Raw genomic sequence first — 14,716 nt, forward strand, 5'->3', positions numbered from 1 at the left:
ATACCAGCTATTGTTGTTGTTACTGTTGTAACTGTTTGGAGTTCCTCTGCCTGACAAATACACCTCTGGTCAATCTGGGCTCTTTTCAAGCAATGAGACACGGGAGTCCTCTCCTGGGCGGTGTGAATGACTCTCAGAAAAGAGAAGGAAAGGCCTTGATGGTGGTGGTGGGAGGTGGAAGCAGGGAGTTGAGGCTGGAAAACAGCTGGAGAGCCACGTTGGCAGGTTGTAAGGATTCTGATGCCTTCTTAGGTGTCCCCACCTTTTTATGAGCATGAGCATTTCCAGTCTCTTGAGCATTCTTTTACCCCCTCATCTTAAAGTTGAAACAGAAAGTCAGAGGCAGTTATCCCCCTGAGCCTAGAGGAATGCATAGTCATGTGATGGCTCACTTCTTTCCCCCTCTCCAAAATACCACATTATGGACTCAGGGACCTGGGAGATTGTGGGAGATCATCTTATCTCCACTTTAGCATCCCCCCCCACTCCCTGCCCCCCTCACTTTGCTCTTTGTTCTGGCCTTTCTTTCATCATCTTCAGTCTCCTGGATCGTTATCCACAGCTGGCGCCACTGCATCGGTCTGAAAAGAGCCTCAGTCCCAATAGGTTGTGAGGACTTTTCGCTTCCTTTCTGCTAGATTTTAAACCATAGTTTTCAGATGGCAGCTTCCCTTTGTCTGTTATGGCCCACAGATAACTAATGCCCCTCTATGATGTGTCCATAGCGACTAAGGATCTCATCACAATCATGATGGGAGCCTCAAAAGTTATTTCCTTTTCTCCCCAGGGCCACTAGAAATACTCAGGCATAGGAGTCCTACTGATTACTGAGTGATAGATTATTTCATCTCTTGGCCCAGTGTCCAACGCTCCCTCCCAGAATCAGTACCTGCTGCTCCCAGCACTGAAGAGTTTATATTCTAAATGTGAAACACCACCATGTCATTTAAATGTCATCATCTTCCTTGGAAATGAGTTAATGTTCCTTTTGCCATAGACATTCTCTTATCTATTCCCCCCAGGAAGAGGATAGATGAGAGCTCTAGGAAAATAATACCAAGGCCTATTTCTGTTCTTTCTGTCAGATGGTCTTTGTACTCTTGTTTTTTCCTGTAAAATAACCAGCCCTAAGGCATGGGTAGAGGTAATAGCTTAATTTTAAAAATAATTTCTGAGTTCACCAAACCAAGCCAATTCTCCTCCATCCCTTGCTGAGGCAACAATCTCCTCTACTTCCTCCCCCACCCATTTCTTTCTGTAAGTTACACAAGGAACCTTTATTAGACTAAAGTATTTAGTAGACAGATTATGTTTATTATTTTTTAGACATATATGTTAGTATTTGACCCTCCCTATTGTGATAGTTTTTTCTCCCTAGAATGCTTTATTTAATGCTTCATTTGCTCTATGTTTTTGAGTGAACTTTGTAAGTGGTCTTTGGATAGCATGTTCTGAGTATGGAGTTTTTTAATTTTAAGGAAAGTTTTCCTGGCCTTCATTCATTCTGCATTATCATGTTCTTATTTTGTCCAAACATAACACTGTGGTCAGTTCTAAGTAATTTCACTTCCTTCTTGAAGTTATACCCGAAGGGACTTGAGCGGTTTATGTTTTTTCCTCCTCATGCTGATTCATGACCATTTTGAAAAACCCACAAATTTCTCTTTTTAGTTTAATTTCTTTCAACCACTTGTTTTCTTCTTAATTCTTTGATATCCTTTCACCATTTTTCTGTGTATCAGGACAAGAGTGCTGAATTATGTAGTAGATTCCATGTAGAAGACCTTGGAAGAAGGAAATTCTTTTTACCTTTGTATACACATTCTGTCTAGCCCTAACCTGAGCCAGACTAGATAGGGTAGGACCCAGGACCTTGCCTGGACAGGGAGGGAAGGGAAGAAGGGAAAGAAAAAGCATACAAGTACTTATTAAGCTCCTACTATGTGCCAGGCTCAGTTACAAATATCTCATTTGGTCCTTACAACAACCCTGGGAAATAGGTGCTATTATTATCCCCATTTTTCAGTGAAGGAAACTGAGGTGACTTGTCTAGGGTCACATAGCTACTAAGTAAGTGTCCGTGGCTGAGTTTGAACTCAATTCCTCCTGATTCCAGATTCAATGATCTATCTGCTCCCACACTGACTTGCCTCCAAGTGGGTAAGGGATTTGTATCATTGTCAGACACAGAAACGATACTAAAAAACAGCAAGGGTAAAGATGGCAGTTAATAGGAGGCATATTTTAGGCTTCAAGTGTGTAATTCTGGATTATAGTCAGGGAGTTGAGCTAGATGGATTTGATTTTTCACCTTAAGAGCCTCATGAGTCCCAGCAAAGCAAACTCTTCTCCTCGTCTGCCCCCAAAGCGTCTTTTAAAGTCCTTTCAGCTGGAGAGCTCTTCATGCCAAGGCCTTCATTAAACTCCACGGGATAGTGGCCAGACTGGGGTGTAACACAAATCTATAATTTATGGTATAATTGGGTTTCTTAAAAGAAAAGCTCATTTTCAGGAGGGAGAGTGAATGAAGGCTTCATTGGAGACACATCTGAGTTGGGCCTTGGGTCAGGATGGGCAGGGCTTCAACAAGTCAGAGATATGGGGGAAGCTTTCATTCCAGCCAGAGGAAATGCCACAAACAAGGGCACTTAGGTGAAAAAACCTCAGGCCTTGTTTGGGAACTGCAAGTAATCTCATTTGGCTTGAGTAGAGAAGAATGGGGCAGATAAGTGTGTAAACAGTGAGACCGAGTTTGGGCCATTCTCTGGAAAACCAGACTGAGGAGTTGGAATTTACAAGAAAATGAAGAATTAAAGATTTAGAGTTAGAAAGTACCTTGGGTCATCAATTTCAGTTTCTTCATTTGGATCTTGAGTGCGAGAGAGCTGCTGGCCTAGGGTCACACAGGTAGTAAGTAAGCGGCAGGGTCGGAATTTGAATTCTGTCCTCTTGACTCCAAAGCAAGCGCCCTTTCCTCTGTTAATCTTTAGGAAACCATTGAAGGCTTCTAAGCAGGGGAATGACATGAATGGGAAAATGTTATATAATAAAGGAAAAAAAATTGGGGAAAAAAATCCAAGTAACTGTTGTTAATTATTGTTGTTTTAGCTTTTTCTTACTTTTTGGGGTTTTTTTATTATTCTCAGCACTTCCCAATAATTAACTTCTTTATCAATGAATATGTGCACTTTTATCTTCATTCAGTAGTCTTAGATTAGTCTAGAGTGTCAAACACGGAATCCTTAGGGCTAAACCAGATTAAAATGTAACTGGGAAATAGTTAACAAAATAAAAAAATACTACAGTATTTTTTTGTATCTTACAAGACATAGGTAATATTAATATGTAGTTTTCTAAGTCAATGTGTGGCCCTTCTGGATCTTTATGTACAGCTTTAGTTCAGTCATTTTTCAGCTGTATTTGACTATCTGTGACCCCATTTGGGGTTTTCTTGCAGAGATACTGGAGTGGTTTACCATTTCTTTCTCCAACTCATTTGACAGATGAGGAAACTGAGGCAAACAGGGTTAAGTGACTTGCCCAGGGTCACAGAGCTGGTAAGTGTCTGAGGTTAGATTTGAACTCAGGTCTTCCTGACTCTAGATCAAGCACTCTATCTACTGTGCCACCTAGCTGCCCTTAAGTACAGTTTAGTGGCCCCTTTTTCTATTTAACAAGTGACTTGCCCAGGGTCATACAGACCATGGTGTGTCAGTACGCATGAGACTTGGACCCAGGAGTCCCTGACTCTATCCAATACCCCATCCCTATATCCCACGATTATTAGACATTGCCCGGGACTTGTGCCTAAATTTGAACAACTAGATTTTTTGGATTCAGAATCAACCTCAGCTGTGGGTTTGTTTGCCCGCTTCTAAACCCCAAGCTTTCCAGCTTTGATTCTGTGAAGCAAGATGAATTGTAAAGGATTAAAGAATGAACAATCTTGAACAAATCAAGGTTGGCTCAGGCATTTCAAAGACCAGGAAGCTCTGGGAGACATCACCGGTATGCAGTGCTTAGCAGTTCCAGACTCAGTCTTCCTTAAGCAGAGTTATCTTGAGTTGACTTTGACAGCCATCTATAAAGAGACTTTTAGGGAGGCTTAGGATCGTTTGATGGGTTTTTGAGAAACAGCTCAGTTGATATCCCCTTTGTTGCCTTCTTTTTGATTTTTTTTTCTGCCTGTCTCATTGTAAATTTCCCTGTAACAAGCTGGAGCATTAGAGATTAGTTTGTTGGACTTTCTGTATTTGATAAAAGGATCTTTTTTTTTTCTGGCTGCAGTCCATAAATCATTTTCTTACAGAACCATTGATTGGCCTCAAGTCTCCATGGTCCCAGCAAAGTGCTTCCTTCACTTTGTTTTGTCATGATAAAACAAGGCAGAAACAAAACCCAAACCCCACTTGTCCCCCACCCCAAAGCTTCTTCCCAAGGCCATCCGAAGGGTCCCTTTTCTACCATCCAGAAGGTTTCCCTCAATTCCTAAATGTTCTTTTTTGCCTGACTTTTCAAAGATTTTCTTCTCTTTTTAAATTTTAGCACATAGTTCTGCCCAGTTTCCAACCTTTTTAGGTGACTTTACACTTTGAAGAAATTGCTATTAAGTGTATTTGACACCTCCCAATATAACACACTTGACACTTATCACCACACATCCTTCTGTGCACCTCCTCACCTGCCGGCTTATTGATGAAGTTAGCAAATAAAGCTAACTTAAATAAAGTTAAATAAAGTCATAATGCTGATTGTTGAGTATCTGGATGCTACCTTTAATTCTACATATGTATTAGAAATATGAAAAACTGATTTTATAGCTCCATAATAAAGCTGATTATAAATAATAAGTGAATAGTAAAACAGTGACATAGTTATATATGCTTAAATATATTATGAATATTGTAGAAATATATCATAAATACATGTTATATCATAAATTATGTAATCATAAATACATTTATATTTGTATGAGTACACATATACATTTCACATATATATATATATTATGTAAAGTCACTGCTTTCATTATTTTATTTAGTCTGTTTAACCAAAAAAAGCCTGCAGGAAGTACCTGGTGTTCCCAGGCATTCTTCTAAGTACTAACCAGTCCCTATTTAGGAAAGTAAAGCTTAAAGCCATATATTGACGTGAATTGTTGCAGATGGGTTTAGTGGATTGAGCACTGGACTTGAAATCAAGAAAGGTTCTAATCTGGGCTTAGACACTTACTACCTTGGGCAAGTTACTTAACTTCTCAGTGACTCAGTTTCCCCATCTGTAAAATGAAGGGGTTAGACTGGATGACTGCTAAGGTGCCTTCATCACTTCTAAATCTCTCAATCTATGGACACTACTTCAAGTGGTTTCTTCTAGGAAGTGAGTCCACTCTGTTACTGATATATGGTCCAATTTGTTGGACCATACACTCATCTATATGCTATCTTGTTAGAGATTGTTGTTGCTAAGTTGGCACCTTGGCTCTTCCTCTCCCTTTCCCAGTGACTTTTCAGAGTCCACATCACCTCATTAATATCTTGCAATTTAAGAAAGCTGCTTCCTGATATTGACATGCTCAAGCCCCCAAGCCCTAATGAACTCTGTTCTAGGGCTCTGAGAGAGCCTTAACAAAACCAGCAGATTGGCAAAGATTACAAAAGATGGGAATCATCAGCATTGGAAGGGTTCTGGGAGAAGCTGGAGGCAATGTTGGGAATCAGTACAACCATTTAGGAAAGCCATTTGGAATTATGCAAAGAAAATGACCAGAATACTCATGCCCTTTGACCCAGAAATTCCACTTGCTTTGTCGTTGAAAAAAAAGGAAACTAAATATAAACCAAAATATTTATAGCAGCACTTTTTGTGGTAGCACTGATTTGAAAGCAAAGTTGATGCCCACAGATTGGGGAGAGGCTAAACAGAGTGTGGTCCATGGATGTCATGGAATGTTGCTGTGCTACATGAAATGACGAATCTATGATGAACACAGAAAATCATGGAAAGGCGTAGGTGAAATAGAGCAACCTGAAGTAAGCAGAGCCAAGAAAACAATCCAGTAAATGAATTCGAGATCGCAGATAAAAGAGCAAACATCCCAAAGCAATTGAAAGGGAATGTTGCAAAATGATTAAGAACAGCTGGGCCCCGGAGAAGAGACATGAAAAGATGTCCCCTCCCCACTTTTGTGCAAAAGGTAGGAGGTCCACAGGTGTGCAACACTGGTTGGTTTTGAGACTTTTTCATTGTATTGATTGGTTGATTATTTCTTCCTCTTATTTAATAATATTCTTTGTTAATTGAGATAGCTCTCTGAGAGGAGGAATACTAGGAGAAACTTAGGTGGTGTAAAGATAAAGATGAACAATAAAATCTACACTAATTTTTTTTTTGAAAAAATAAGAAAGACAGTGGGGCAGCTAGGTGACTCAGTGGATAGAGTACCAGCCCTAGATTCAGGAGGACCTGAGTTCACATCTGGCCTCAGATGCATAATACTTTGCTGTGTGACCCTGGGCAAGTCACTTAACCCCATTGCCTAGCCAAAAAACAAAAAAGAAGAAGAAGAAGAAGAAAGACTGAGAGGAAAAAAGAACTGATAGGTGTGATGGATTTTTAAACCACTGCCAGTGGTCTTTAAAAGATCATTGTGGCTGCTAGATGGTGCAGTGGATAGAGTATTGGACCTGGAGTCAGGAAGACCAGAGTTCAAATCCTGTCTCTGACACTTACTAGCTGGTTGACTCTGGGCCAGTCACTTAACCTCTGTCTGCCTCAGTTTCCTCAACTGTAAAATGGAGATAATAATAGGACCTAACTCCCAGGGTTGTTATGATGATGGAATGAATAATATTTGGAAAGTGCTTAGAACAAGGTCTGGTATCGTACGAAGCGCCTACCACATGCCAGGGAACTAAGTGGCGCACAGTGGATGGATCACGGGGCTTGGAATCAGGAGTCATGAATTCAAATTTCACCTCAGACACTTCCTAGCTGTGTGACCTTGGGCAAGTCACTTAACCCTGTTTGCCTCGGTTTCCTCGCCTGTAAAATGAGCTGGAGAAGGAAATGGCAAACCACTCCAATATCTCTGCCCAGAAAACCCCCCAAAAGGGGTCAGCAAGAGTCAGACGTGACTAAAACGAACAAATCAGCACCACCATGTGCCAGACCTCGTGTTGTATAAATATGACCTCACTTGAACATCGCAACAACAGGATTACAGAAGGGCAAATGATCTGTTTTTTTGTTTGTTTTTAAGAAAGAAAGTAGAGTCTGCAGATTATGAGCCAGTAAGCTTGACTTTGGTTACTGGGGAAATTTAAAAATATGCCACTGGAGTAGAGGTCCTTCATCTGGGGCTGGAGAATTTGTTTTCAATTTTGATTAGCATGTTTTAATCACAATCGGTTTCCTTTTTATCCTACAGATTTTATTTTATGCATTTAAAACATTCTGAGAAGTGGTCCATAAGCTTTCTGAGACTGCCAACAGGGCTTATGACACAAAAAAAGATTAAGAACCCCTGAACCAGAGGGGTGGTTAGTGAATCAGTGATGACCAGTAGCTATCATGGCTTCCTCAAGTCCAAAATGCCTGTCTAACCCTATTTCTTTTTGAGCAGGATTACTAGACTCAAATCTATGCTGTAGCTGTAGCTTACCTAGATTTTAGAAAAGTATTTGACCCAATCGTTCATACCATTCTTATGGATAAGAGGAAACAACTGACTAGTATGGTGAGGTGGATTTGAAACTGGTTGAATGGTGACACATAAATAGTATTTCATTTTATTTTTTTAGTATTTTATTTTCTCCATTTACATATAAAAACAATTTAACCTTCTTTTTTTTCAATTTGAGTTCCAAATTCTTTCCCTTTCTTCCATCCCTCCTCCCTGAAACAGTAAGCAATTTTATATAGATTATACATGGGCAATCATGCAAAACATATTTCCATATTGGTCATGTTGTAAAAGAAAACACAGATCGTTACAGATAATACTTGTTGATGGTTTTGAATAAATACTGCTTATCATTTTAAGGATCATTTATTCCTATGCTTTCTAGTTGATTTTTTAAAAATAGGGATGGATTGTCAAAAGCATTTTCTGCATCTATCGAGGTAATCATGATTTCTGTTGGTTTTGTTATTGACACGCTCAATTATGCTGATAGTTTTCCTAGTATTGAACCAGTCTTGCATTCCTGGTATAAATACCACCTGGCCATAGTGTATGATCTTTGTGATATGATGTATATTGTAATCTCCTTGCTAATATTTTATTTAAAATTTTTGCATCAGTGTTCATTAGGGAAATTTGCCTATACTTTTCTTTTTCCATTTTTGCTTTTCCTGATTTAGATGTCAGCACCATATTTGTGTCATAAAAAGAATTTGGAAGGACTCCTTCTTCGCCTACTTTTCCAGATACTTTATTTTGGAATTAGTCATTCTTTAAATGTTTGATAAAATTCACTTGTGAATCCATCTGGTCCTGAGGATGTCTTTCTTAGGAAGCTCAGTGATGGCTTCTTCAATTTCTTTTTCTAAGATAGGGTCATATAAGTATTCTATTTCCTCTTCTGTTAATCTGGACACGTTATATTTTTGCAAATATTCATCCATTTCACTTAGATTTATTGGCATATAATTGGGCAAAATAGCTCCTAATACTTGCTTTAATTTCCTCTTCATCAGGGGCAAATTCACCCTTTTCGGGGGTTTTTTGGTAGTAATCGGAAGCTTTATTTAACACAAATGAAAATGTGCAAAGTATTTTACTCATTTTCTCCACTCCTCAGTCTAGTGTTTGGATTGGTAATTTTGATGGCTAGCTGAGCTGCTCTCTCAACAATGACTTTCCGTTCTTGGAGGGCACGTTGTGAGCAATCTCGGCACAGTAAGATTTGTTGCACATCAGAAGCACTCCTGGCTCTTTGACATTGTGTACCAAAACCTTCCTGAATCCGCTTGGTAACATGTGTTTGATCTTCTTATTGCTTCCATAACCAATATTGGGCATCAAGATCTGGCCCTTGAATCACCCTCACACCCTGTTGTCAGTGCCTCTTGGTTTACGCCAGTTTCTCTTGACCTTGACTTATCTGTCGGAGTGGTGTCGCCTGAACTTCTTGATCCACTTCTTGACGATTTTAGGCTTTACGAGAAGTCTGAGGGCAGGCGTGGCGCCAGTGAAGAGACAGCGGCCCCTCCTCGGGAAGCGCTGACAGAAAGCCCCCCCTTTTCACTTTTGATACTGGTAATTCGGTTTTCTTTTTTAAAAATCAAGTTAATCAATGGATTGTTTTTTTTTCTTCATAAAAACAGCTCCTGGCTTTATTAGTTCAATAATTTTCTTACAATTTTATTAATCTGTCTTTTGATTTTTAGGATTTCCAATTTGGTGTTAACTAGGGATTTTTAATTTGTTTTTTTTCTGGTTTTTTTAGTTGCATGCCCAATTCATTGATCTATTCTTTCTCTCTTTTATTGACGTAAGTGTTTGGAGATATAAATTTTCCCCTAAGTACTGCTTTGGCTGCATCCCATGTATTTTGGTATGTCGTCTCATTGTTGTCATTCTTTAATGAAATTATTAAGTTTGTTCTTTGATCCACTCATTCTTTAGTATTAGATTATTTAGTTTCACATTAATTTTTAATTTTTCCTTTCAAGGCCTTTTATTGAATGCAACTTTTATTGCATTATAACATGAAGAGGATGCATTTAATATTTCTGCTTTTCTGCATTTGGTTGTGAGGTTTATATGCCCTATTATAAGGTCAGATTTTTTGTAGGTGCCATGTACTGCTGAGAAAAAGGTATATTCCTTTCTATTCCCCCTTTTTTAAAAAAATTAAATTTTATTTTCAGTTCCAAATTCTCTCCCTTCTTCTCCCTCTCCCCTACCCATTGAGAAGGCATGAAAAATAGAACCCATTACAAATAAACATAATCATGCAAAACAAATTTCGACATTAGCCAGACACCTAAATAGTATTAAAGGGGTTCCATGTCAGGTTGGCAGTATATCTCTGGAGGAGTGCCCCAGGGATCTGTGCTTAGCCCTGTGCCACTTAATATTTTCATCAGTGCCTTGGCTCAAAGCATATGTAGTATGCTCCCCAAATGTTCAGATAACAAAGCTAGAAGGGATACCTAAAGCTAGCATTTATATAGTGCTTTAAAAGGTTTAGAAAGCACTTTGTAAATATCCTAGTTTTTATCCTTGCAACATACCTGGGAGGTGTAGGTATTATTAGAATCTCCGTTTTACAGTTGTCTGAGACAGACAAAGTGACTTGGTCACACAACTAGTGAGTGTCTTAGATCAGACTTAAACCGGGATCTTTGTGACTCCAGGTCCAGGACTCTATGCACTGCCTTACCTAGCTGCCTCCTGACAGAATCAGGAACCCAAAAGATTTCAACAGGCCAAAATATTGGGCAGAATCTAGTTTAAAAAATGGGATAGAGTCTTAAATATATGAAGTTGATTTTGTGAATCCAGATGGCTACCAGGGGTGCCAGGGGTACCCCACCCCAGAAAATTTTCTGAAAAAAATCTTTTAGTGAATGGCAAGCTTTGACTGAGTCTTCTGTGTAATCTACCTGTGGACATGGAAGCTAATGTAATTGTCATGACCAGGCCTAGGGTGATAGTAAGCCTGGTGTGCTCTGCCCTTGGCAGCCATTCAATCAGGCAATCAGTACCTGGAGCTCAGACATCAGGAAGGACAATGAGGAGTGGGGCCATGTGCAAAGAAGGGTAACAAGGATGACTATGGGCAGTAATGGAAACCTGTGGTGTGACAACTACTTGACATCAACTCAACATGTATTTATTAAGCACCTACTGTGTTCGAAGCATTGTACTAAGTGTTAGGCATACAAAGAAAGTCCAAAGACTTGTCCTCACTCTCAAGGATCTCACAGTCTAATGAGGGAGACAACAGGTAGAAACAAGATATATACAGGATATATTGGGGATGGCCAACGGAGGGGAGCATTATGGGGAATCAGGAAAGGCTTCTTGCAGAAGGTGGGGTTTTAGTTGGAACTTGAAGGAAACCAGGAGGTGGCACGGGGAAGGAAGAGCCCCCCTGGGATAGAATGTGAAGGAACCTGGAATTTGTTTACTGTAGGAAAGGAAAGAAAAAAAGACTCAGTGGGGGCATGATACATAATAGTCTTTAATATTGAAAGGGCTACTCATAAAGGGATAAGAATGGTTCTGCTTGGGCCCAGAGGGCAGAGTCAGCATCCATGAGTACAGCTTGCAGAGAAGTTGATTTAGGAACCTTAGAAGTTTCCAAAAGTGCAGGCTGTAGTGGGGTGCCTCATGGAAGGGCTCAAGGTGGAAACTGGATGATCTCATGTGGATTAGTGATGTTGTAAAGGGAATATGTAGAGGAGATTTCTGTTCAGAAAGGAGTTGGGCCTCTGTGGTCTCTTTTAGCAGTGAAATTGTACTCCTGTGAAGATAATGAACACAGTGCTCCCCAAAGGGAACATTTGACTCCCTTCAACACTGGTCCCTGGAGTGAATCATTTGATATAAGCACCAGATGTGATTAAAATGTATTCAGCTTCATAATGACAAAATAATGACTTGAGGAAATCAAATCTTGCCATCTAATGATTCATTTGGAAGAAAGATTCCATTAAATTAATATCAGGTTTGGAACCTGTTTTTGGTTTTGGGTTTTGCTTCCTTTTTTTGCCTCTCCAAAATAATTTGTTGAATGAATATTTATCCCAAGAGTCTTGGGTTTTTTCCTTTTTTTCCTCCAAATGAGGAAATACATGATAGGGAGAGAAAAGAAATGCTTATTAGTTATTTAAAATTGTTATTTAAAAAATGGCACATTTTCCTGATGCTTCTTTTTCTTCTAACATCGGTAGCAGTGTCCCCTAGAAAGGGAGAACCAGGTGTCAGTGATTTTCTCATTATCACTAGCTGGGGGTAGCTATGTGCTAGAGCCAAAGCATCCTCATTTGGTTTTACTTGTCATGTCCAAAAGAGAAAAAAAATCTAAAGCAAAAAATGTTATTGATGGCAACACTTCCTTTGACTTCCTTAAAAAAAAAATCCAAAGGCGTTTTTTTCATTGGTCCCAGTTTCTCTGTTGCTTTTAAGAATGCCAGCAGAGTATATCTCTTAGTCTTGAGTCTTAAATAAAACTGAAAAATTAACAAGTAGCCATTGAGGCTAGATTGATGATGGAGGAGAGAAAAACAGCTGTACTTTAAAACACCGCCTTTCAATCCCATGGCAATCGTGATTAGTCTTGTGTGCTCCGGTCATGCTACGGTTTGTCTTTTTGGCCAAGTCACCTTTGCTTATCAGAATCATGCTCGTTTTTTATTTCCCCAATTACTTCTTCGTGGCTGAATGGTGGTCATTTTTTTTTCTCAACTTGCTTTTATGTTTGCTTAATATAGAAGAAATGGATTCCTTTAAGAGAAGGTGTAATAGCAGAAAATGTTTCAGTTGTGAGTTTCAGATGCTTTAGAAATAAAACTGCATTCTGGGCTTTGGTTAAGCCACATACAAAACAAACCAGATTTCCTAGGGGGAAAAGAGAAGATGAAGCTTTTCCCCTAGGAATCAGCAAATATTTTCCTTGTGCTCTGTTGTTGTTCTTTTTTTTTTCTTTCTTTTTTGCCTTTCACAAGAATTCTACAATCCAGAAGTTGTAAACAATTTTATAACTGATACTTTGTCCTTCCTTTCCACTGGGGCCAGGATTACCAGTGTACAAGATAACCCTAATGGACTTGTTGCTTCAGTGATGTGGTCATTACCTCCAGCAGGGCCCATCCGTGACCACCTAGCCTTTCTGAATCTCCTCTGGCCTTCCTCAACGGGGATCTACCCAGTGTGCCAGCGGGCTTTTTCCACATTCTCTTGAAGTTGTATGGATTCAGATAAACGAGAGGATTGGCTATCACTTATCCTGCACTCCCACTATGGGATAGGCTCACCTTTGTCTTTTTCAGTTAACATACGCATTTGGGATCTTTACACTCTGTCTTCTATGCAATTGGTACCTTGGATAGACTACTAGCTCTAAAGTCAGAAGAGCAGGATTTCAGTCACACCTCTGATAGTGGATAGAATTCTAGACCTGGGGGCAGGAAGACTTGAGTTCAAGTCTGGCCTCAGTTTCCTTATCTGTAAAATGGAACTAATAATAGCACCTACCTCCCAGGATTGTTGTAAGGATGAAATGAGGTCATAATTCTAGTGCTTAGACACAAAGCACAGTGCCTGGCATACAGTAGGTGCTCTATAAGTGTTAGCTACTATTATTATTACTACTGTCATTGTTATTTCTACTATCACTATTGCTACTACTGTTACTGCTATTACTGCTGCTGCTGCTACTACTACTTCTATTACTGTTACTACTACCACCACTCTCTACTGCAGAGAGCACAACTCCAATGGGCTGGCCACATTGTTGGAACTCACACCAGGCAAGTGCTCACATGGTGGTCGGGAAAAGCAATACAAGGCCACTTTTAAGGTTTCTCTTCAGAACTTTGGAATTGATTCCAAATTGTGTGACATGGGAGACACTGACCCAGGACCACCCAGCATAGCATGCCCTCATCAGAGAAGGTGCTGTGCTCTGTGAGCAAAGCAGAATTGAAGTGGCTCAAAAGTCATGCAAGATGCACAAATTTAGAGAAGCCATCCCAAATGTTCACATGGATTATTTGTACCTGACCTGTGGTAGAGCATTGCGAGCTCAGCCGCAGTTGGACGCATTGTAACTTGACTCTAGTATGGTGATTTCATTTTGGTCCTCTTCAAGAACGAAGGACAACAACCAGACAATGAACCAACCACCACCACCACTAGTGCTGTTGTTGTTGCTACTGCTACTACTACTACTACGACCACTATGAGACAATGACTCTATCTCCTGGCTTCTTTCAAGTCCCAATTAAAATCCTACCTTCTACAAGAAGTTTTACCCAATGCTCCTTAATTAATTGATTAGTGCCCCTTAATGCTAGCTCCTTTCCTCTGTCATCTCCAATTCATGCCATCTATATCTTATTTTTAAGTAGTTATTTCTGAGGTGCCTCTCCCATTAGACTGAGCTCCTTGGGACTGTTTCTTGCCTCTCTTTGTATCCTCAGGACTTGGCACGGTGCCTGATACATAGGAGGCACTCCACAATTTCTTGTTGTTATTTCACCTAACTTCCCAAGAGTTCTGAAAGGTCCCTTCAGGGCAGCTAGGTGGCTCAGTGGATAGAGCACCGGCCCTGAAGTCAGAAGGACCTGAGTGCATATCTGACCTCAGACCAAACACTTGACACTTACTAGCTGTGTGACCCTGGGCAAGTCACTTAACCCCAATCGCCTAAAAATTAAAAAAGAAAGAAAAAAAGGTCCCTTCAGGCTTCAATCTATGATCCTTATTTGTTACTTATTGTTTGTCGATGAATTTTCCATCCTGGCCTATGTGAGTAATTCTTGTAGCCTGGCACAGTAATGGAGAGCTCTGGGATTTGCAGGGTTAAAGCTAGATTGGAAGTAAACTTTAATCCCTTTTGCCTCCAAAGAATGGCATCTAAGCAATGCCTCGGTGATGACCGATGAGCTGCTCTCTGTTCTAGCTGTTTACCTCGCTGATGATAACATACATTTGTGTAGTACTTTTAAGATACACAAGTTCCTTTGTTCACAATTAACA

General features: G+C 39.9%; 1 protein-coding gene and 1 pseudogene across 1 annotated transcript in view; one reads left to right on the forward strand and one right to left on the reverse strand.

Moving 5' to 3' along the window:
* LRRC8C (leucine rich repeat containing 8 VRAC subunit C) overlaps positions 1 to 14,716 on the forward strand; it is a 103,836-nt gene that overhangs the window by 36,091 nt on the left and 53,029 nt on the right. The window lies entirely within an intron of this gene.
* On the reverse strand, positions 8,781 to 12,909 carry LOC110210010 (large ribosomal subunit protein eL32 pseudogene; annotated as a pseudogene).

This window comes from Phascolarctos cinereus, unplaced genomic scaffold, assembly GCF_003287225.1.
Source record: "Phascolarctos cinereus isolate Bilbo 61053 unplaced genomic scaffold, phaCin_HiC Scaffold_5;HRSCAF=322, whole genome shotgun sequence".
In the NCBI taxonomy this organism is placed as follows: domain Eukaryota; kingdom Metazoa; phylum Chordata; class Mammalia; order Diprotodontia; family Phascolarctidae; genus Phascolarctos; species Phascolarctos cinereus.